At 36.9% G+C, this 25,308-nt stretch overlaps 1 protein-coding gene across 4 annotated transcripts in view; it reads right to left on the bottom strand.

The window, feature by feature from the left end:
* COL8A1 (collagen type VIII alpha 1 chain) overlaps window positions 1-25,308 on the bottom strand; it is an 88,756-nt gene that overhangs the window by 51,142 nt on the left and 12,306 nt on the right. For all 4 annotated transcript variants that reach the window (XM_039717762.1, XM_039717764.1, XM_039717763.1 and 1 more), the window contains exon 2: window positions 21,332-21,458. The gene's annotated coding sequence lies outside the window, so the exon portion shown is untranslated. The remainder of the gene's footprint in view (window positions 1-21,331; window positions 21,459-25,308) is intronic.

Here is a 25,308-nt window from a genome sequence, read left to right as displayed (position 1 = left end):
CACCTCAAGCTAATGTTGCATTGGTATTTTATCCTTCTAATCAAAATGCTCCTTTGTGTGTATCTCAAGCACTGCTGCCTGCAGCCCAAACAAGGATTGCTTGCTTGATCCATGTTTACAAAATTCTTTATCAAGATATGTAGAGCTTAACCAAGGAGCTTTGGCCAACATTTTCCAAATGTCATTGCCTAAAGCCTGGCTTCTTTTCAGAGGTGCTGAGCATCAAAATTTTCTAGAGACTTGGAGAATGAATTTTTGTGCTCAGCTGTGGCTAAGCACAGATTTAAGCACCTTAGTCCAGGCACTCAGGATTTTGTTTAGGGTTAGGGACTAGATGTAACAGGGCTGAGCTACAGAGTACAAGTAAGGTGAATATTTAGGGTACACTAATGATCTGTTGAAGTGGTAAGAACAGTAATACTTTATGGACACATTATATATGCATAAGGCTATTTCATCTTGCAGGTATTTTTCATTCTGACTTTCTTCAGACGAAATTGTAGATACTGATTATCTATCAGGACTGAGTTCCTGCATGTGGACCAGAGTCCACCCTGCATGACTTTCTGTTGGCAGAAGGAATGACTGGAATTACCCTTGCCTTATGCCTGCTGACCTGGAAACGTTATTGTTTTAGCACCATAAATATTGTGCAAATGAGGTTTGTGCAGGGTTCAGCATGAGAGTTATTTGATTTTTTTTTTCACCTTACTCTTTCTGGACTGGATAATTAGAAGAAAAAAAATAAAATTCACTCCAGTCTGCACTGATTCCATGGAAACCTAAAGCAAATCACTAATAGCCAGCCATATGTACATGGGATTAGATCTTCACCTATCAAACTGTGCCAGAAGTATGATATACAGGGGTCAGGCTTTATAAGGTCAGGTCTGGATTAACTGTTTTATGGAACAGCACTAAGCAACAAACTTTTCTGTTGAGTCATTTGGAAAGACGTGAGGCTAAGTGAAAGGGAGGGTTGACTTCAGATTCCATGTCTGAAGCTGTCAGAGGTCAGGTTCAATGCAAGAAATGTAAAGTAGAATTCATATAAATGTGACTAACTTCCAGGATTCAAGCATGTTCTTAGCATAGGAGTGTAAGGATAGGGAAATGTTCATGGTAAAATGTTATTTCATTCAGATTTCAATGTTTGCTTCACTTCCCTGAGATGTTTTGATCTCCTTTTTTTATATTTTCCTGCAAAAATTTCTTATTTGTGTTAAAGGAACACCCTCTCAAGGTTACACAGTAGGAATAAGCCTTTCTTGAGACACAGATTCTTATTTTTATATGTTCTTACTTTCATTCCATTTAAACTTAAAGCATCACTAGTCTCCTAATAAATTTATTTGTCTTTCATGTTCTTCTAGGCAAATGGCTTCATCACAGAAGGAAGTTCTAGAAGTACAGCATCTTTGAAGTTTAGGTCTCCCCATGCTTAGGTGGCAGCTCTAGGGTGGTTTTAGGGTTACAGTTTCAGTCCAAAGTATGTGTGTTGCAGTTAAGAACCATTATATTCTCTAACAGGCAAATTAACAACTTTTTGTAAGATAACCTGAGATTTTTTTTTCACACTGTCTATGCTAATAGATTTATCCACTCCTGCCTTCCAGAAATAAAGTCAGAAGTAATTATTCCTTATTTTTGCTGAGAGAGAAATCATCTTATGTTTATTACAGTGCTTATGTACAGGCAGGGAACACAAACTAGCCAAAGCCCTGGACGTTCATTTCTTAGCTGGTTCCAAGCCACTTCTCTATGTGCAAGTGTCCTGACTCCTTCATGAAATTAGGCCTAACTTTACTCAGTTTTGTCTTAAGACATAATTTTCATCTACTTACCAGGTGCTTATAGAAGCTTGGTTAGTTATTAACTAGCTTTAAACAAATTTAATAACTTGGAACTTGCACAGCATTTGAAAAACACTAAAAAATGTTCTTGATACTGAATAAGTAACAAGAGCAGACCATGAAAACTGAAGATGCAGGAAGAAATTATTAGAATTGTGATGAGAGAAAACACTTCCTAACTCCTCCTTGATACTGAGGTACATCTGGTCTCATTTAGCCCTTCCCACAGCCTGTTAGTATGGTGTGTTATTGTCCTTAGACTGGTTCAGAAGCTAGATGCAGGAGGATTGTTTTGATACTTTATGCTTGCATTTCTATGCAAATATGTTTTAATCAAAAAGACCTGGGGTCTTTGTTTTTGTTTCTAAATGCAAAAATCATATGGTCTCTTGAGGACATCTAGCTCTTAATGAAAAATACCGTATCTGAAAACTGGCAAGACAGCAACAAGAATTTTTCTCCCCACTGTACTTCTTTTGTGGCTTTCTCCTTGTTATTGGTAGACCCAAGAAGCTACAGCCCTAGCGGGGCCATTTTGGAGATGGCTGCAGCTTGCTACACCTCCTTCTTCCAAGTGGTAAGTGCTCTTGATTCCTGCTATATTGTTTTAATACTCTTACTTGTTTTTCTCTGTCACACTTAAGGAGACAGTGAAAATGGAAATATGAATTTCAGAACCGGAATGAAATGCTAAGGCTTTTGAAGTGGATTTATATTTGTTAAGTGTCATTCTTCTGGGGAAAAAGTAGTAACAAGTGTGTGTATTTATATATATATATATATTTATATATTTTTATATATATATATATATATATATATATATAAACCATGCTGATAACATATCTACCATACCACACTTTGAAAAAATAACACTAACTGAGGAATGACTGTCAATCTTTAGGCCTCTAAAAAGTGCTGTGGTTTGGTTTTGTACTTTTGGGGGAGGAGAGGAAGGAGGGAAGGCAGGATGCGCATTTAACCACTTCTGAATTAATTTGCCAACTTCCCTGTTCTCTGTACTATACATGCATACACTTTCTCCGTCCTTTATCTGTTAATAAATAAAGGCAGAGATGTTACAAAGGTATTGGTTAGTTCTCCTGAAATGGGAGGGATTATATTAGAATTTTACATCTTATTTGGTAAAGCTGCTTGTGAACCTTGTACTTCAGGAAGGCTTGAAATAATCCTGAAAAATATGAATTAAATGTAACTCAAATGTAGGAGGTTTTGAACAAAAATACTTTTGAAAACGATCAACAGCTTTATAATTTTTAATGACACATCAGCTTCACAAACACTACCAGGACTATCTCAGCAGGTGACTGTAGAAGATGAAGCACAGGGAGCTAAATCTACTTGTGTTTGTGTGTCTCTTCCCAGGCCTGGCAGAGAAAATATCTTGTGTTTCTGCTCTGGGGCGATCTCTTCTACCAGCCTATGGGCAGAGTAAGCTATCTGGTGTTTCCCATGTTCTTCTGGACTATAGAGGTGGATTTACATAACATGAAGAGCCATGTTGCACCAAAGGCTCTTGAAGTGCCTTGATTTGATGCCACCCAACTCCTTCCTTTTACCATTCTCAGTTTGATAGCAAAAAATACTGTGATGAGGAATAAGGCATTCATAATTATGAAGTCTCTGTGTTTAAAGAGTTAGAGAGCGTAGTTCCTGTTTCTATTTTTCATTCTAAATAACCTCTGGCAGGAAAGCACCAGATATTGTGGATATTGTGAACTGTGACTATACCTGACTTATCTTAAGCAAAGCTCTGTTTTCAAGAAAGTAGGAGCATTACTTGAAGGCAAAATGTTGAACTAGGCCCTTATGTGGATGGTTTCCATATTTTAGTAAAAGCTGAAGAACTTAGCACAAATATTTGAAAATGGTGAAGCTTGAAATATGCCTGTAGTGGATGCAGATAAGATTCTAAGCTACAAAGGTAAGAGAGAAGGGACTCTGCAAGAGTGTTAAAAGGAAAGGTATGTATTCCTGTGAGAGGCAATACTGCTTATGAGAGGCTGATGACCACTTTATCACTTCTCCACAGTCTGACTACATTCTCTGGTGATTAACTCTTTATTTCTAAATTTGCAGACTTCAACATTTTAAAGGATGTTTTACTATTTTTAAGGTATTCTGTTACTAACTCATTTTGCTTAAACCCTAAGATTGAGTAGGACTAGATAAAAAAGCCAAAACACAGAATATGGTATTTCAATAGCAGTAAATGTAGTAGAATGCATGATAAGCTTTCAGGTTTCTATTATGTGTACAGCACTTCTCAGACAAGGTTTTGGGTTTTTTTTTTCCCTCCCTAATAGTGCAATAATTCCTTCACCTTTTCTTTCAAACTCAGTACACAGTTCCCTTGCTGGACACTGGCATCTGTTTTCCATCCTATGGAACATGTAGATCAGAATGATGGTTGCTCTGTTTTTCTGTCATCTGTTTCATTACAAATCTGAAGAGCTTTAACTTGTCCCTCAGATTAAACAATGTGTTGCTAAATGGAAGGTTTTGCACGAGGAAAAACAAACAAGCAATGAAAATAGCTCATTCTTTTTCAAAAAGATAGATCATCTGGCTGTTCTCCTTCCACAAATTCTATGTTTATCTTAACATTGGTCTTGTACCCAGGTAATGTGTCCTTGATTTGCCATGGTTAGGATGAGGATAATATTCAAAATAATTTGCATATGGAAACCTAGCTGAATTTCGTTGCTGAAGATGAGTGAGCAGTGGAAGGACCAGGCACAAATATGTGCACTGCAGAAGAATAAATAATTAAAAGGATCTGAATAATTACCATTCCTCCTAATCAATTCAGTGGGGCACATATGCCACTGCGGCAGGATTCTGGATGCAGACAGTGCAGTGGAAGGAAAGCTAGACAGAAATGTGGCTATTTCAGCACAATAGTAACAGTCTGGTATGCATGTTGGCTATGCCATATTCAGTGTTCTTAACAATGGCAACCTACTTTTTCACTCAGCTTCTCTGGTAAGTCTGTTTCTCTGAGCAAATACTAGTAGTAGAAAACAAAATTCAGAAATGTTCATCTGAATTCTTTGACTGTCTTTAGGCTTCTCTGCTCAAGTTCTAAATGACAAAATGTTTTGTTGGGCATGTTCTTTGTAGCAGCCAGTTGCAGCTGAATCCATCTGCAAGCAGACTTTTAAACCTGTAATGGCAACTTCTGGCCCTTAAAATGTGAGGCTGAGCATTCCCTTACTGAGTCAAGAAAAAAATATCTTTAAAATGTATGTCCTCATGTGTCTCCATAAGGACAGCTCATATTTTGAACATCAAATATCAGATGCTAAAGTCTGAATCTACTTAAATAAAATTCTGATAACAAACTGGTTACAAACACTTTGTTAAGAGTAGAAGATAACACTTTAGTACAAATGAAGTGAAAAACCCCTCTTTCATCTTTTTCTAGTTAGGATTTTTTATGATCAGGATTCCTATTTTGTCATAGGGTTTACAAGAACCTAATAGATCTATAAAAGAAGTTTTGGAAAAAAACACTGAAATCACTTTAACAGCTTTGAATACTTCTTTCCCCACAGGACAAAAGCTGTGGTAGATCATTGTAATTTTATTCAAGGCAACATGGAACTCAAGTCAAACCTAGGTTACCTAATGGACTGAAGTTGGTAAATTCTTCCATCATGCTCAAACCCAATGTAACATCCATGTGGCTAAAAACTTAATCCATTTTTTGTGAGTCACTAGTGTTAGCAAAAGGTAATTTCAAAACAGGATATAAACTCATATCCTTGTCTGCTTTTTTCATAATGAATTATTCTAGAGATTTTTTTTTCCTTTTAGACCAGCCTATCCCTCTCTCTCTTGCTCAGCCTAACCAGGAAAATATCTGCTTTGTTAATGGAAATTACCTTTTGATGACACCCCAAAAACTGTAGTGAGAGTTAGCCTACAAGGGAGTCCTAGCGTGATTTTACATGACCAGTTAAGCCAATGAAAAATGTTGTAATGAATTCTGGTTTTCTGCCATGCAGATCACCCTGAAGCAGAATGCTGGCTAAAAGGGAATTATGTGTTTATCATTACTATTTAGTATCATTAGTCTAAACTGGGTTCTCAAGGAATAGTCTCATCAAACAGATATTCCCTGAAGAAAAATTCATTATTTTGAAACATGTAACTGTCCTGTGACACTTCAAAACAAACACAACACAAAAGAACCCAACCAAACAGGTTGATGTTTGAAGATGTGGTGTTGGAGTGGAATAAAAGATTAAGTTCCTAAACTGTATTATCTCACTGTATTTCCACTGATGTTCCCTTCCTACCTCAATCAATAGTGAGAAAGCAGGATTGGATCCCTAATGGTTTGTTTATGTATCACCCAAGAAAGCAAGATTTAGATTTTCCAAGTTGCTATATTAGTGGCAAAACCAAAGAATTTTGATTTCTCCTGGATTTGCATTCTTTGCTTTCCTGAGGCCAAACTGAATGACTAACAGATGAATCTTGTCTGCCTTTTATACCTGTGAAGATGCCAAGTTGTGTCTCTACCCACTGCTCACCCACTGACTTTCAGGAACTTGTGCAAGGATATGGTTTTCTTTTAGACTTTCAGGATGAGTTTCAAATTGCCCAGCAACCTCCAAAGTTATTCAGGGGAGGAACAGATTGATAGACCAGAAAACATCATACTAAATAAACATTGTTTTTTAGAAGAACAAACAAACAAAAACAAAAAATCAAGCCCAAACAAACAAAACAATAAAAAGAAAGGTAAGCCCCCATGTTTTATGTCTCACAAATAACAAAGCATTAAGGACTTCTTGGACACTAAGTCCTGCTATCCATGCTGGAGTGTAAAACCACTCAGAATGGCATCTGGCACCAGTGAACATGCAGGCTCAGCCAAGGTAGTACAGAGACTATCAGAATCCCCTAGGATTTTTGGTAGGATGGTGAGGAATTGCAGATCTTGCTGTTGGAAATGTGTGCATACTGCCTCTAATCACACCTACGTGTAGAAGCATTCAAGATCTTCAGAGATGCCAAGATTTTGTTGTCTAACTTGGCAAATATATCTTTTCACTTTTCTCTCCAAAGTAAGCTTTTGGTTTTAGCTTGCATATCCTATACAGTGATTTAGCACTTTTAAAAAATACTGGGTTTTTCAACATGTTGATGTAATTACAAAAGCATATGTGTATCACTTAATCCTTTAAACCCTTCCACTGAACTGAATTACATAGCATTTCTACAGCCAACCATATGATCTCTTTAACACTGCATGCATATGAGGGTTACTGCAATAAATCAGATGACTTGTTGGATATTTTCCCTTTGCTTCTGCTTCAAAATAAATTCCTAGTCACTTGGAAAAGGTGACAGTATTTGCTTGCAAATGCAATGCACGCAGCAAGCAGCTGTTCTAGTAATACACTTTTTAAAAAAGGTTGCTTCAGGGTAAAGATTACTTTGGTCCTGTTTCTCGTTAAACCTCTGCAATGTAAGAAAACCCTGCTTTAAGGCAGAGGACATGAGTAAGGCAGTGCTTCTTGTGGCAAAGGGTGTAGGCCTAACTCAAAAACTTTCAACTGTGGCAATGTATTTAGGTGAAGAGGAGACATTTGGAGCCAAACACTGCCAGAAAGTTACTTGTAGAACATACCCTACTCCTCTGCTTTACAGATGCCCTGGACTGTGACTTCGTACACAGTTCTTACCCTGGTCAAAAAACAGGGATGAAGTGAAAAGTTAGAATTGCAAGGGAAAGATTTCAAACACATCAAGTGCCTTAATTTTGACATTGTTTTTCATTACTTACTACAACCTTTTCTCCTTTTTCCTTTGATATTTATGTGTAATGAATGCTTCTGTGCAAATAAAACCCCCACAGGTTTATGATACCAATAGAATTATTGGTGTTTGGCCTCTGCATTTCTGCTGCTGTAAGTACATATGGAATTCCTGCTGCCAATTCTTGTTGCATGGCAGGGGTACCTGCACAATGCTGTGTGTCTTTGCAAGACCAAAGCACTGGCTCATTATGTTTGCAAGGAGCTCCAAGATCTAAAATGAAGTTAAATGTTAAGGGCTGTTGATAAGCTAGAAGCTGAAATGGCAAATATTGGGACTCTCAACCTCTACAGCCTTACTCAACTGAATACAGAAGAGCAACAGCAATTAATTCTGTTGCCTTTATTACAGATGTAATGTCATCAAGAGAAATTATTGTCTCCCCTTTTTTTTTTTCTTTCTTTTTCTTCCCTTTTTTTTTTTTAAGTTGGGTAGCAGAAGCAACATCCTGAACATGGACTAGAAGTGATTGTGAGCTGGAGTACAAAAAATCTGCTAGCTCAGTTAGTGTTTATTTCCAGATATCCTACTATTATTGCATTTTTAGCCATTTATCTTTTTCTTTTCCAAGATGTGACTCACTGAAGTATGTTTCCTAGCTGCACTGCAATCCTTGTGGTACAAAACAGAAACAGAATATGTCTGGGTTTTATTTCAAACTTCATCTCATAAACATTGTGCTAAGACCCCGTGTAAACACCCTAATTGAGTTAGCATTTGAACTTACCATAGATTCATTCTCTAATAAATTTAAGGTCTTACAGATGTCAATAAACCAGTCTGTTTCATTTAGCACACTGAAGTCTGGGTAGAAATAAATAAATGTTAAAGTTTTTAAAGTTTCATATCCATAGAAAATGGTGGTGTCCCAACAAATGATGTAAAAGCTGTTGTATAATCTGCCCCTATAACATTATGAAGAGGACTTCTGCCTTTTGTCAGGGAGCACTTGTAGTGTGATGCTTTGGCTACATTTATAATAGGAAATTACCTGAGTATCAAGTAACAGGGTGTTCTGGTTTAAATGCAGAATTTTCTTCACTTTGCAGGGTGGATTGTCACATCGACAGGTTTGTGAATCCCATTGGCATCTGATAGAGGACTAGACGATCTAGCTTGGAATATAAAACCCTTTAGTTCAGAGGTATACCTTTAAAGTGCTGTATAGAAGAATTGATTCAGGACTAAACAGTCAAGTATTGTTGGGTTTGAAATATTTCCCAAAATTTTATGCATTAAATTACTTCTTTCATGGAAGAGTACATGTGTGCTTATGCACAGAAAGTAAAAGTACTTGTACTCCTTTTGTTGTCTCCATAATTATTTCCTGCCCTGTCCTGTATATAGCAGTGGAGGTAGAAAGACAAGTTTGTTTCCTTTCTTTCTGGTTTGGCAAAGAAGTGACTCAGAGCAAAAATGTGTTGGCAAGTCCAGTGACCTGCAAAATCAGTCAGGAATCAGCTAAGGAATTAACTGCAGAAATAAATTACAAAATATTAATGCATCCTCATTTCTGCTTTAGCTGTGTTTCTGCACTGGAATCTTTCTATTACATATTCATAAGAAAAGCATAATCTGAGTTCCCCTACTAAGCCAATAAAACAAAAATGAATTATCATATAAAAATTTAGCTTAACAGGAACACTTAATTCGAATTATTTGGTAGACCTTGCTATGAAAGTGGGACCTGCTTTAAGAAACCTATCTCCAAAGTACATTTGTGAAACTTGGATGAAATCATGGGATAAAACCAAAATAGTGAAGGAAGGAAGGCAGGAAGGCAGGAAGGCAGGAAGGAAGGAAGGAAGGAAGGAAGGAAGGAAGGAAGGAAGCAAGCACAACTTAGTTGTGTGAGAACTAAGTTTTTAGAGAATTTGCAGATCAATACCCTTAAAGAAGAGAAAGCAGTGCATCTGAAAATACATCTCTCTGATTTGAATGCAGTGTTCATGTCACATAGACAACACAAAGAGGGAGTCTGAACACCATACAATCTAGCACACTGCTATTTGGGGAAATTATTCTGCAGAGACTGTCTAATTAAGCTAAATACTATCACTTGTGTCAAACTCACTGGATAAATATTACTACATAATGTGTAAGCTTTGGTAAATTAAAGAAAGCTGATACAAAATTGGGGTCTTGCTTCCCTGTCAAAAACCCCACAGTTTCTTTTTCTTTTGGAGAAACTCTCTTGACAGCATGAACGGGGCGGGGGGGGCGGCACGCAAACAAGTGGAAACAGTACCTCAGTACCTGCTAGTAGCACTGCATATTTATTCTAGCAACTCTTAGGTGGCTGGCAGAGCTTAAGTGTCATATCTGACAGAGAAGGGAGACCAAGTGTTATTAGCCAGTATGTTTGCTTTGTGTGGGAGCTAAAGTCACTGGAATTTTTTCTTAGAGGATTTGACTGTGACCTCCATAATCAAAAACTGCCCTCTGCTCCTCACAGTTGGGCGCTGTCACCAATCATTCACACCCAAAGAGCGACAGTGGTTTGTGTAGCTGTGTACAAAGCTGGGAAGGCTGTGGTTTTCACAGCATTGCTAAAATACCTGGCCAAGCTCTGTGGGCTGAGCTGATGCTGCAATGGACAGCACAAACAGCAGTGAGATTTTCATCAGCTTTCACGGCCTCTACTGCTTGCCACAACTTGTACTTCTAGTGGGTTGGGTTCCATGATGTACAGCAGCTAAAGGAGTTGGGATGAGGCAGCATCCGTGAAATAAATGGCATGGAATATCAAGTGAAACTTAAATTGTTTATGTCAAGCTGGCTTCTTTTGGAAGACCCATACTGACAACTGCTTAGCCACAAAGGTTTTCAATTGCTCTGCTCAATGTAAAATCCTCATCGCTTAATAAGGAAGGTGGTTCATACACATGTAGTGATAAAGAATCAATAAGCTGCCCACAACTGGATTAGAAGTCATTTGCCTTACAAGACTTTTTTCTGGTGAACAGAGATTCTTTTGCAGGAGAAGGGAATGAAGCAGTTTGTAATCTGTCTCTGCAGTGAGTCTTTCCAGGCACGACATAATTGCATTAAAAAGAAGTTATTTTAGATGTGAAAAAATCATTATAAACACATTACAGTTTGTTGTATTTACATGATTTCATCTTCTTCACTGGACTGTTTCAAGGCAATGCCATCACTAAGCTTGGAAGCTGTTGTGAAGTATTTGTGAAGAAGCTTGATGCGCTTATTCATGGGAATCCGGACTTCAAAAGCTTTTATCAAAGCTTTTATCTTTACCCCCTCTGCTTTTATCAAAGTAGTAGCTCAAGCTGTGGAACCATCTGCCCCAGGGGAGAAGGAAGCACCATCCCTCTCCATTCTAAAGAATAATGAGAGGGAAACAGGAAATGAATCTCAAGGAAATGTTCTTCCTGTGTTCTAAAAGATGATGGCTTATTAAACAGACTTCACCTATTTTGCTAGGGTGAAAATTAAATAGCTTTAACTAATGTTATATTGCCCACCTATATCTGTTTTATACCTACCTACCAAACTGATTGTGGTGTGTTTGGGGATGTGTGGTGTGTGGGGTATTTGGGCTCTTGGGTTTTACTTTTTTGTTAGTTTTTCTGATGATAAATTCCTAAATTCATAAATACACAAGTTCTTTGATTTCTGTGACTTAGGAAAAAAATAAGCTTTTGCTTTTTGTAGGTGGGAGTGGAAGTAGTGCAAGTACCTAAGCTTCCTCTTCTTTTCAATTTTATAGATCTCATACAGGTGCTGGCAAATACCTGACTGTTTTGCTGCTTGTATAGGAGAAAAAGCCTGTGATTCAGATTTCTCTTCCCTCTGGTTCTCCAGGGGAATTCTGCTTCTTTTACTAAGTTTTATGACTAACTGCACATTTGATTGAATAGCTGGAAATACTATAGATGGTAACTTCCATGCATAGTTCTAAGTTGCTCCTATTTTCTTTTTCATTGTTCCTGTGACTCAATAGAAGGTTGTTTTTTTTTTTGTTTGTTTTGGTTTTTTTGGGGTTTTTTTTTGGTTTTTTGTTTTTTTTTTTTTTTTTTTTTTTTTTTTTTTTTTTTTTTTTTTTTTTTTTTGTTTTGTTTTTTTGTTTTTTTCAATCTCACCACGAATATTGAGCTGATCTTAAGGTCTTTGCAGTGTTACTGTGCTGTCTCTGCCCTGAAGATACTACCTCGAGCCCTAACAGGAGGAGGCTTGCCCAAGCTGCAATCCTGTCCATAAACATAACCATCACTAGAGGTTGATGGTTGTTCTATACTTCACCTCCTGTCAGGATGCAGAATAAAATTTAGTTTAGTATACCTCATCGTTTGCTGTCAAAAACACGGCATGGGTGAAGCTTGTGCACTAAAACGGGACAAGTTTTTTATTGCTTTCCCAGGAACTGCCTTTCCACAATATACTAGGAAATAATTAACTGAAACTCCAAATTTACCACGAAATGAAGCTGCACATGTGTGATGGGGGAACCAATGGTTACTGTGTTGCTAATTAATAATTAAGCACTGCAAAACACTCTAAATTATTTTTCCCCTCTTTTCAAAGCAACAAGTGTATCTTTTTCTGCTTACATCAAAATTTAAAAAGCCCCTTTTTTAAGGATGACCTATGTTTTAAAATAGAAATTGGATGTCAGTTGATGATCATCCAATTTTCGGTAATTCAGGACAAAAATCCTCACAGGACTTTTGTTCTGCTTTTCTCCGTTTTGAATGCTCTTACAGTCCTTCAAATGAAGTATATAAAGATCTAATTTTTAGCCTGTTTTTCTTCACTCCAGATGTGTTTGTCTTTATTCTCAATAATTTGCTTTCATTCCTGAAATTGATGCTGAGGGAAGCAGCACCCAAGACAGTTTCAGTAAAACATAAAAGAAAAGACACTGATTTAGCTCTCTGAATTTTAAGTGAAATAAGGTACTGATGCAGATTTTCTATCTCTACTTTTTCTTTCTAAAAGAGCAGCAAAAGATTTATTAAAATTACATTGCCTTGTATAAGTTACAAGTTACAGATACTTTCCAGATTTCCACAAATTACTTGTAGAACGTTTTCCTTTTCTCTTTTGGATGCTTTAAACACCTTCAAGAATAATTATATTAAAAGAGAAAGATCACTCCATGTCAAAGGGATCCTGTCAGAGACACTAGAACAAAGTGGGGCTGAGACAGTTTGGAGGAAGTAATACTCCAACTTTGCCTTTCCATTAGTAATTGGCATAGATGTGTCAAAACAAAGGACACATCCATTAATATTTCTATCCCTTCAAAGACCCAGACCAAATTAAAACCAAATTATTTCATCATTTTTGTTTTATATTTGGCCAGTCTTTTGACTTAGATAATGGAAACTTAATCCTTCACTGCTGCAAACTGTTTTGCAAGACCAACAACTACAAAGTCCACCTGCTCAAATATGAAGAACAAAAAGATATTTAACATTTGTTGTTGTTCTCAGAAGATATCCCTGAGTACTCTGGCAAGGCTTCTTCAAGATAAAGCTAAACCTCTAGTTCAAGAATGACATTTATCATGACCTGTAGTACAATGTTGTTGTCAAGGTAGCAGACTTGGACTGCTCAGGTTAAAAGGCTGTATTATTCAATCTGACAAGCTTAACATTTCCACTCAGCAAACCCTGCTTAAATTCCTGTCTTGACCTGACTCTTCAGATGTCTTAAACCTTTAGACCATATTTGACCCAGGGCTCCCTAGGAACCACCAGCTTTTGAAGGAACTGCAGAGGGATCTCTTCATCAACACACACCAGGATTTCACGGTGCTGAGTCTGCACACAGCCTGCTGAGTGGTAATAAATCTTGTTCCACAACTACTCTGTCAATAAGAGAACTGCTCTGAATGAATTGCTGTGGGCTACTGTGTCAGTAGCATGACTGTGAATATTGTACCTATATGTGATGCCCTCCTCAGCACATCCATCCAGCACTGATGTGTTTGTATTCAGTCTCCACTGGGCCAATGTTTTTCTCTGTATATTTATGCTTTCTTCAGGCCTTTCTTATGTCCACTTATTTAAAGGGGAAAATCACTAGTGACATAGTACTTATTTTTCACTGCAGGATGTTCATTCAGCAGTCCTTCTAACGCAGTCAACCTTTGGTTTCACAGATATTCTCCCCAAAATTCCTACTGAAGAATTGAAAATGTTCCAAGGTGGTTAAGCACCTTTCAGATGCATCCTGCCCAGCACACAAGGACCAGCAAAAGGAGCCTACTAGAATGTTCTCCTAAAATTGTCTGCTATAGGTTTCCACACTGTGAAATATCCTATACTGGGAATATCTGTTCCTGTAGGCAGTGTCCCTTCTGCATTCCTGAAAGGCTCTGGCACTAAGGAGGAGGAAGAATTCTTGAGTGGAAGATGAAGTAAGAAGAGACAGGAAATGCTTGATTGAAGAGAGGGAGGATAAACCTGCTTGACAGTAGGTCAGTTTGTGTCCAAAGGAAATGCTGGAATCTCCCTTCTCAAGGGAATTAAAAAACTAAGCATTAGAAAATGTACTGCAGGGAACAATACTGCATTGGCAGGAAAATGGGATGGATGATCTAATTGTTTTCCATCTTGTCTAAGTCTGTGAATAATACAGATCACTTTAGTTGCTCTTTTCCCTACTAATTTCCGAAGTATTCTAATTTGGGAATTACTTCTTTTGAAAGAAATTATATTAATAATTATTTATTTTAATCCGTCAGGTCTGAGGTGCAGCATATTCTGTAACCAACTTTCAAAATTTGTACCTAGATGTAGTACTAAACTCAGGCAAATATATATAGATACAGCTTGTTTTTACAGTGTTTATCTGCAGAGTTTTGGGGGCAGTCATACTCAGCTGTTTGGTGGTGTGATATGAGTAATTCTGTGCAAGGAAATCTGTAAAGTTTGCATAATAATCTTTGAAGAGACTTTGAATTTCCTTTGTTCTCCTGCTATCACAGGTTTTTCCTGATACAATGACAGCAAGTGTCACACTATCTATATGGATGTTAGTTAGCATGACAAGCATACACCACATATATGTCTCTAGCAGGCTTGATAGTATTCATTCTTTTATTATGGGAACAGAAATAGAAAGGATATTTTTGCTGAACTGGAAATTTTATAGGTTTTGTTGTGCTGTTCACCAACAAAGTTTAAGGTAATTTAGTTGTGCAAATAGACTTCATCTTACTATTCCCTTATTTCTGTAGCCCAAATTTGGTGTAGTTTATATTGTTTCTATGTGACTTTTGATTTAGTTCCCCATTAAGAAAATTCTACACATAAACACATGTACACTTGCATAAATATTAAATGAAATATCAGGGAGATATTTAATAAATGTATACATTTCACACCAGATCTATCTCTGGTGTGAAATGTATACATTGCTTTAACTCCAACCATTCACAGACTGAGATTGCTGAATTAGATCTCAGGTTCAGCAGGTTAAGCTGAACCTTATCTTATTGCTTATCTCAGCAATGTGGATGTTTCAAACAGCAAGACTGTATGTTCTTTAAGACAGAATTCATATAGCTCTATCCTTGAGTCCAGGGAGGTGAGCTAAGCAGATTTCAACATGCTATTACTTCACAAACACTAACCAGTTTATCATCCTAACTGGTATATTAAGGAGTGTATCACCAGCATGTTTTCACACAAAGAAATTGAGACACACAAAAATTTTACTCAGACTTACACAAGCAGTGGGTGACCTTGCTGCTGATCATTGGAAGTATTCAGGGAAAGTTATGTGCCTCATGAGTGTGCATACAGATTTTGCATCCAGGTCCCGCACTTGAAATGCAAACCTTGGCATGCTTGTACCGTGACCCCAGAAATGTCTTGTTTCATAATTTACTCAATCAGTGACATGTAGCTCATTCTAAAAGCACAATACCAGCATGAACTTTCACTTAGAAAAAATAGTATCAAGAAGCTACATCCATCTATGTATCTACCTGTTAAGAAAAGAACTGATTCTGTTTTGCATCCAAGGCATTATGATGACTTGTTTAGGATAGACTTTCAAGGCAGCAATTAATGCTGAGAGCCAGTTACTTTGCTAAACTCAAAAAATTGTTGATCCCTTTATGAATCTAATATGGAGAGCTTGTACTAGTCATCACAATGAGAAACTTTTTTGAAACGTCCATGCTAGAATTCATGATGCTGTTTAGTAATTTGAGAAAATGGGCTTTCATTTAGCTCCTGTCACAGTGAAATTTGTACAACACACTCAAAACAAAAGCATCCAGCAGTAACACAGTATGTTCTTAATCAGAAAAAAAATTACTATGAGCTAGGGTTCAGTCAAAAAAAGAAATAGGAAGCTTGCTCTCTTTGTGAGCTTCAGTAAACCTGTTCATCAGTATCTCTTCAGCAGTTCTCTATGTTGCAGCAACACTTAAATATCAGTCAATTTAAATTTAGCCTGTAAATTTGTGTCCTATATGCCACAACTGTTCATGATTCAATTATTTTGTATATATTATAACTCTTGAAATAATGTCATTTTAAATATTTTAAATATAGCTGGAAAAAATCTTTAGGTTTAGGACAAGAAGGGCTAAACTAATGAATAGTTTATAAAAATATGAAATAAATGTTAATTCATCATTTATGGTCGTTAATAATATAGCTGTACCTGGAAGAGCTAAATGGAAATAAAATTGCAGAGTCAGTTTCAGCTCTGTCTAACACTTCTCTAAATGACTGAACTTTTTCTTAGAGACTTGACTGATGTTTGAATAGTCCTTTGGGTTAGGGAAGATTCTTCTTTTGAATTGAAAATATTTTCAGTCTTTTTAAACTTCCTCCTATTTTATGCATTAGAAGTTTAGAAATCCTGAAGCACTTCATTAAGAACAACACACTTCTGTTTGGTCTCAACATAAATGAATTTGAAAATCTGTGCCCAGCAACCACAACAATAAAATGCTCTTGGTTTGATTTTTGTTTTTTCAGTAATGCAACTTTAAGTTTGAGTATCTGATGGAGCGAATGATTCTTCTTTTTCTAATTAAAAAATTATCTTTGACCCTCACTCTAGAAAGGGGACGTTTTCCAGCTGTGTCAAGCTATGTGCTTGAATCTTCAAGCATTTTGACAGTCTTATGTATTTTCTCCCTGCCCATGTGAAATCACGAATTTCCTACTGAGTATGTGATTGCAAGTTTACTGAGCTGAGAGACTTTTTCTGATTATGGATTCAAGCCCTTTATAAAGGTATTTACCCTAAAGAATGTGCAGAACCTTTCTTAAAATATGCTTATGGTTGCCAAAAGAATGTATGCATGTGAAACATTCAACAGGAATGAACTGCTGCTCCAGCTCTGAAAAAAGACCGTACTGAGAAAGAAACTTTGCCAGATGACACCAGGTCGTGAAGTGCTTTGTGAGAAATGTCTTGGCCTGTTCTAGTTACTGATGAAATTTGCTTTCCACTTCAGTAACGCCAAAATTTCACAGTTGGATGATGCCCTAGAGATTATCAAGAACACTAAGAAAAATTTCCCATCACCTCTGATTAATTACCCAGAGTAACAAGTGTTCCCCTGGGCCATGTTTTGTCTCAGCTACAGATAAGCACTGCTGTGTGAATTTTAATGAAGTGCAAACTCTGTAGCAAGCAGGACAACTTTAACACTGCACCATGTGGTCCTGTTGGCAACCTGGTAATATAGACCTAGAATAATAGCAATTGCTCTATAATATAATAGTGCTAAGAATTTTAAGGTTACTGATTCAACTGTATTTTGAGGTGGGAAGGATGAAAGGAGAAGAGAAACACACTAAAAGAGCTTCAGCAGGAATTACTTTAATGTGTAAGAGTTATTTGTAGAGGAAATCCTGGACTATTGGCAAGAGCATGATATCTATGAAAAATCTCCGATCTTTTCTACAGCACAAATACTGACTTGTCTTTCTTGTTAAATATTTCTTCTTTTAAGTATTTATTTTTTATATATTTCTACTAGTTGGTGCATTTAAAGTATTTACTAGTTGTCCATGAAAATATACAGTAGGTTATCCAAAACAGATGTGGTTTTTCAATTAAAATAAAGTACTCCTATGTTATAATCAATATGTTACAACATATACTTAACTCATTAATATCATGATCACATCAGGTTAGTATATTGAGAATTATTCATAGAAGTTAGAGCTGTTGGTAGATTTGGGATGCATGTCCTTCACTTGGTTAAACAGTCATTGTCTTTCCCAACATACCTTGCCTTGCTTATATTCCCACAACTGAAGAAGAAAAAAGTATTTGTTTAGCAATGCAAAGGAAAATTCATTTGGGACATATTTTTGTTTTGCCAATTCATGTCTTTCTTCCTCCTTTTTACCCCTAAGCTGAAGCACAGCTTTGCTTAAAACTGAAGTGGAGGGTGTATGTATTTTGAACCCTTTTTTTGCTGTTATTTGTACAGAACACAAGTTTGAAAGAGCTGGAATAATAGAGACACAAGTGTCTCCTAAAAATCTGCATAGTTTCAAAATTTTGCACAGACTTGTCTGTAATCCTCTAAGAAGTCTTCTGTGAGTAGGGAAGCATAATTTGTTTCTTTATAGATAGTAAACACAGAAGTGGAAAAGCTACACAACTGTAAAAACAGAGAGATGGTCCCTAATCTTTGATATGAAAAAGGATCAAGGGTGGTGGTGGAATAAAAGAACAACCTAAGCAAACGAACCAAACCAAACAAAAAGAAGCCAACCCAAAACAATTGCCAGAAGACCTATCAGATTTACTACAGAGTTTATCCAGGAAAAGCTTTGATGATTCACAAGTGGCTATTAGCTGCTAGTCTTTTCACTTTGCTTGCTGTGCATGTAGTGCTGCCCATCACCTGTTGTTAATTATAACATCCTATAAATCAAATGTTAGAAGACTAGCACTGGGACACAGTGCCTGCCCTGGCTTAATGGACACTCTAGGAAAAAAATAATTTTTCAAAAATTTATTCCTGGACAAGCTTCTGTGAACCTGGCATTGTTATGAACTGATACTTCTATTAAGAAAAACACAAGTGAGTGCCTTTAAACAAATAAGGTGCTGGCTTTGTACAATCATTGTGGTTTCAAACACCATATCAAAAACCACTATGATGGGAAGTTATCATTTAATAAATCAAAAAAGCTTACTTGGTAATAAATATTTTTCTTAGAAACCACAATATTCTCTTTTCTGTGGATCATATGACTTTCCAGTTCCTGAATTTTTTTACATTACTGGAGTAACAAAGGAACATGGGAAATAACTCTGCATGGTGAAATCATTCAGTTAAGCTATGCCTACACTGTGGTTAGAACAACTTAAAAACATGTGATTTCAGGCATAGGTGATCAAATTATTCCCTTTTTCAGGCAGCCACAAGTTACTGACTGAATTGGGCAGTGCTACCTTTCTGAGATAAGGAAAGTGTTTAGTTTTGACTAAATCATTTAAATTTAAATTCTTAGCTTTGTATTCTACAAGAGGGTGAGCAGTATTTCCTCCTCCAATATGGGAAATAGTTTCTTGCCTGTATGGGCTCTGAGCATTAAAAAAACCACAGCAAACTAAAGAAGGTGATGAATTGCTGCTATTGACTCTTTTCTATATTGGCTGCTATTAGGGTAACTTCCACTTATATTGATAAATCAGCCTTTGTAGTTAGCAGTGAAAAGCAAGCCAGTATTTAAAATAAACATGAAAGAAACTGTACATAGATTCTGCTCTCAGTGACAGCAGTCTAAATTCAGATTTGATCTAGACACAAGTACTGTAAAGATTTGCACATAAACATCCATAAGAAACATACTGTTGAATTTACACACATGTATTATCACATGTAGAATAACCTACTGACATAAAATATCAAATTGACTGGCACCTATCTATTGACATTACCACAGACTATCAGGTAGTCTTAAATATTCAGTGACAGGTTTTGCTGGAAACATACCTGCACTTCCAAAGTTGATATACAAATACATACATATTTGTATATCAATTCATACATAATTAAGTTTCACCTAAAGAGTACAAGTAATAAATTCTTCTGTAATACTGCTCTGTACAAGTCCTTCAAGTTTTCCAATATCTGCTAAGAAAGGCATAAAAAAGTTTATACAAAGTCAGAAGAATCACCTTGTTTTACTGGAATCCCTTTTATGATGCACTTCTCATGTCCATTTTTTGGTTCCACAATTATTCAATATTCTGAATTTTTGCGTTCATGGGTGTGGGATTCTTTTTCTAATAAAGTGCAATGTGGATATGAATGTATTTTTATAGTTTCAATTACTTACTGGCTCTGCTTGCTGTTAAAAATGTGGTTTTGATTATTCTTAAGACACTTGATCCAACCTGCTTTGGAGAAGTTGAGCTATATTGTTTTTTACTGTTCATATGACATGGTGTGCATTCTAGCTGAGATCCAAGGTACTGTACAGTGGACTTGCATCAAAAGAGAAACTGGTGCAGCAAACATTGATTGGAGGCGGAAATGCAACTTAAGGAATATTAATAAAAGAAAGGTATTGAAATCACAGTTCTGGCTTTAATCAAAAAATTTCTCAGCAGTCCAAAGTGCTGGTTTAGGAGATAGATAGGACAAAAATTGCTGAAAATATATTAAAAATATGAAGCCTTGGAAAAAAAAATAAATTGGAGAATCATTTCTTTTACAGACAGGCTTTAAATGACCTCAAAGAACTATGTTCCATGTTGGTTACTGTTTTGTAATGGAATTCCTGTAGTTTGAAAGCATCTTCTGCCTGCAGCAGCTTTGTTAGATATAAGAATATATCTATCCTCTAGCTGATCTTCCTGTGCTCCTAACTCTGCATTTTATTTCTTTTTGTCTGGAATGGTGATTTGATGACAACCAATTTAAATCTTCAGGATTCATGTTAATATACTATGAATGTTGTGCAATGTTATTAAGGAAATGGACACAGAACTGACAGTATCTTCATCACTGGTGTGCCAGGAAAGGAAAAGATACTTTCTGAAAATCTTCTTTACATGTAGAGATATGGTTCTGAAGTTAATTATATCTCTACATGCTTATGGGCAAGTCTCAGAGCCACCTGCTTAGGCTGTATTTTTTTACTACAATTCTGCAGCTGAGTGCCTTCCTGTCTGCATCCTCAGCTGCATGCTCCTGTAACACACTGTGCCTACAGCATCCCTGTGCTGTGAGCAGTTCCATTCTTGAGGGAAAATGTGACACTGCTGACCAGTGACTGGTGGGCTTTCAGAAAGGCACTTTTCCTGCTGAGTGAGTCATATTTATGAAGTAAACCACTGTAGGGATGCCTATCCCAATGAGAAGAAACTGATCTCACTTTCTGTCTGAAAAGAAGATTATGTCCTCAGCAAAGCCCCCCTCTCTCAGAATACCCTGACATCTTCTGGCTTTGTGAGTGGAGAAGTTCTCATCTCTGGCTAGAGATGAAATGTTCTCATCTCTAGGTCAGCATTCTCATGTAGTTTCTACCTCTTGTCTCTGAAGATTTTTGACAAGATAGGTCCTTTTTCATGGCAATAATTTCTCTTAGGAAATGGAACTTAGATGTGTTAATTGCATTGTTTCAGCATTAGGCTTTTTCATTAATTATGTCAAAAATTACCTCAGTTTAATAGAGGAGACCTTCACGATATCAATTCTGATATCCAGACTCCACATCCAGTAATGGAGAGATCATAATAGTGCTGAGTATCAAATTTGAAGGATTCTGACAATCTGCATTTTCTTTTCTAGAAAAAGAAGGAAGAAAGACTATATGTTAATATCCTTCAAAAAGGCAGGAGAACAAAAAGATATTTTGACTTCACTTGAATAAATAAGCCTACTCAGAGTTTATTTTATTTTCTTACTTTAAAATTTTAGACATAATCATACATTAATACATGAAATAAACATGAAACAGTCTGGGAAATTTGTTTAAAACTGTTGCTCAGGTTACAAAGGCACCATGAATGGTTCTTATTTTGGTTTGTTCTGTTTTTATGTGTAATATCATCTCATTCCTTCACTATGCTTTGGTGCAGCTCTATAATTCACAGAAAACTGTGTTATTTTCTCACTGGACTACTTTGTATATTACAAAGGGTCATTCTTTCTAGTTGTACACAACTAGTTTTTCTCTCCTCAACAGCAGTCATTTTCAACCTTGGTCAGAATTTTAAACAACCAAAAGCTGTAATGATGAGAGAGAAAATTGAAATACTTCAGTGTACAGTGTAAGCTCTGGTTTATCACAAAATACCAGACAACAAATTGCATCAACCAAACCCTAAAACTAAAGTAGTTTTTCCCCTGCCTCATAAACGAGTAACAGTCAACAGCTCTGGAATGTGCACTCCTCTCCTATGAAAACATTTTTCCGCTCTGCGTTTTCCAAAACTCAGAAGTTCAAAGCTAAACTACTACATGTTATAAAAGAACAAATTTACCATGACACTTAAACAAAGACATGAGTCAGTGTATTCAGATTTCTTGAGGGATGAAGGAGTTATGTTTCTTGTTAAGGCAAGGTTTGCAGTAAAGTTATTTTTATAGTTTTATATATCTCCTTATAATTATGTATTCACACAGATGTTCTGTTTTACTGCACAGTTAAAGCTGTAATTCATGCCCTTTTTGTAAGGGATATATTAATTGAGGGATTACAACATTTCTCCTCAGAAAGCAAAATATCAACATCCTCATTAAACAAATGGGCAAAGGCAATCACAGACATTAGGAAATTTGGTTCACTATTATTTACGATATCCATGGCAGTCTGGGAACCTCAGCAGTTTGTCTTTGCTCTGAAAAGTGCTACTTGTGTTCTTAGAAATAGCATGAGCAAGGTGGCCAGCATGTATGTGAACAGCAGAGACAAAATGAGGTGCCTGTGGACAAAACAACCTATATCTGGAATAAAATGCAAGCAATTTTGTGTCCTCTTAAATGTGAGATGTAGAACATAATAGATTAAGCAGCTGAGTTTCTGTATGTAGTTTTTAAAGCTGTCTAGGAAACTTGGAACACCATTTTAATTTATTTGGAACAAGTGGCTGACTCACTTGTCTGCTTTGAAAAACCTGTACAACTGTTCCTGACTGGAATAAGATGAATATTCTGGAAGTCATTGCTCTTATGAAACAGGAAAGAAGTACAGAAAGTCACAGAGCTCCTGTTAATACCAAATCTCACCGAATGTAATGTCAATTTGGAATATGTTAAAGGATGCAAACTTCTCCTAGGTATGGTAGTAGCTTTAAAACGTCCACTCTTTCAAGAAGACTGATGTGGCCAAGTCTCGTCCCTCATGGACGTTGTCCTTCGTACAAAATTTGGGGTAGCTAGATCAAAGGTCTGCTCTACATTCAGACCTTTGACACTGAATGTTATATTCAGTAGGAAGGAACCAAAATCAGAAGATCCTTGAACATGGAGAAAACTGACATATCAAACTGTATCCAACAGCCCTTGCACACCATCAGGATTGAGTTTTCCCTTAATAATATGTAAAGATTTATTAGGTCATTCTCTAAAAGAAGTGTTTAGCAACTGTAGAGTCAATACGCTCAAATTGAGGGGCACAATTTTTTTCCTTCAAATGCAATTTTTTTTTCCTAGCTGGTTGCTTTACCTATAGTCATAAATTCTCTGTAGCCTTTTTAATATACTATTATATTTCACATGGGAATACAGACAGGCTTTAATGCAATTACTAAATAGGGTTTTAAAACCTTTAACTTTTAAAGCTGGAATGTTTTGATTTTTCATTTGTCTGTTTTAGAGGCCTTTAATGAACTGTACCATTGAATTTCATGTTGGTTATGAAGGAGATCATCTGTGGCAAGTAAAATTTCTAGTAAGGGAGAATGTCACAGTCAGTTTTGTTGGATACAGGCATGTCACACTGGAGACAATGGCTAGGAGCACCAGTCACCTGAAGAGGGGAACCTGCATTAAGTGGCCCACTGGGTAGATGGACCATGTTTGATAAAATTTGGAATAATGACAAAAGTGAACTCTCCTTGACAGACAATAAACTAATTTAATTTTTAGTCATCCTGCGTTAAATTTCAAAGTTCCTAAGAAAGCAACACCTAGATATAAATGTCATTGAGCACTAGGGTGCAATTAGGAGGCAGTGCCTTGATAGAAAGAGGGCAGCTGATTAGTATCAGGCCAGTGGTAGCTGTGCTGGCCTCCTGTGTGCAAACAAGGGTGAGAAGGAGTTCCCTCCCCCTTTCTCTGGAGCCAAGCACAGTCCTCACCTATGAGCTGCTATGTTTGGCTATGTGGGCAGCACAGGCAGCAATGCCTTATATGTTCTGCGCCAGTCAGAACCACAGTTTGGGCAAAATCAGTACCAAACAGTGCAATAAGGATCACACAGGGCAAATATATTCCTTTGGCCCTTGCTTCCACCTCCCACATTATGCAAGTGAGCAGGGCAGGGTTAGGAAAACAGTGATTTATAATGTTGGTGGTAGGTGGAACAGGGGAGACTGTGGACCAAGGGAGCCAAGTATTTTAAGCATCTGTTATAGGCCTATGCCAGATGCAGGATACCAGACAAGATGTGCCATTTGTCTGTTCTTGAATGGAATTTCCTATGTCTCTAATACCAAGCAAACTCTGTTTATTTAAAATATAACTAATTCTGGTTTTGTAGAGATGATATACAGCACATTTAATCTTTTTACTTTCACAATGACATTTAAACACTTAAAAAGTTATTTACTTAGCTGTGTAAATTCAGTCAGGAGGCTGTTTTGCTTTGTCATGAGTGAATCTGTAACGGCTGGAAAACTACTAGGTTTAGGGAGGCTGCCTTTTGTAGTTTCCTGAAGTACAAATTTCTCTTGTCTGGGTTAAAAATGGGACTTGGGTTCTTAGAAGTCCTGTGTCAGGCAGTGATTTCAAGTGACTGTTTGCATGGGCACAGAGAGAAGAATGATTTGGGAAATGCTGACTGTTCTCTCCTGACAGTGAATTTTCTTCCAATTCTAAGTGATTATATTTAATAAGTAATTCCAATTATTTCCCGAAGGAATACACAGGAATTTATAAGCAAAACATTTACTCAGAATATGTAAATTCAAAATGACAGCTTCCTAGTGGAAATGCAAGCATTAGTAATAAAAGGAAATGTATCCCAATTCTTGAGTGCATTTCTTGACAAATTTTGACAGAAACACAGACTTCCCAGAGCAACAGCATCTCATAATGAGACTGACTATCTGGAGGTGATTATCCTACATTTAAGTCTCTGTGCAATCTTGTTAATACAAAAGATGTAAGCCACAAATTACATTTAAGACCAGGAGAAAAAATCAGTGCTGATATATATAGCTCGAAAAGCAAAATGGAACAGCCCCACTGTCCCAAGACCTGGACTCCAGAGTAAGCCAATTGCACAGAAGGTCCATCTTTTGCATATCAACCCTGCTTACTGTCAGCATCCTTCCCTGTCACCAGTGGAATTCCTGTTTGCTCTTGCTCCAAAGGCACATCAGGCTGGACTATCAAACCTGCCAGCCTTTTTCACAGGTCCTTCTGGTACCTCTGCTCCAGTGTCATGTCTCCCAGTCCTTTACCAGCAGG

This window comes from Passer montanus, unplaced genomic scaffold (assembly GCF_014805655.1).
Source record: "Passer montanus isolate IOZ18808 unplaced genomic scaffold, ASM1480565v1 scaffold39, whole genome shotgun sequence".
Taxonomy (NCBI): domain Eukaryota; kingdom Metazoa; phylum Chordata; class Aves; order Passeriformes; family Passeridae; genus Passer; species Passer montanus.
Note: the sequence above shows the minus strand (reverse complement) of the source record. Positions and strands in the feature narration are given on the sequence as shown.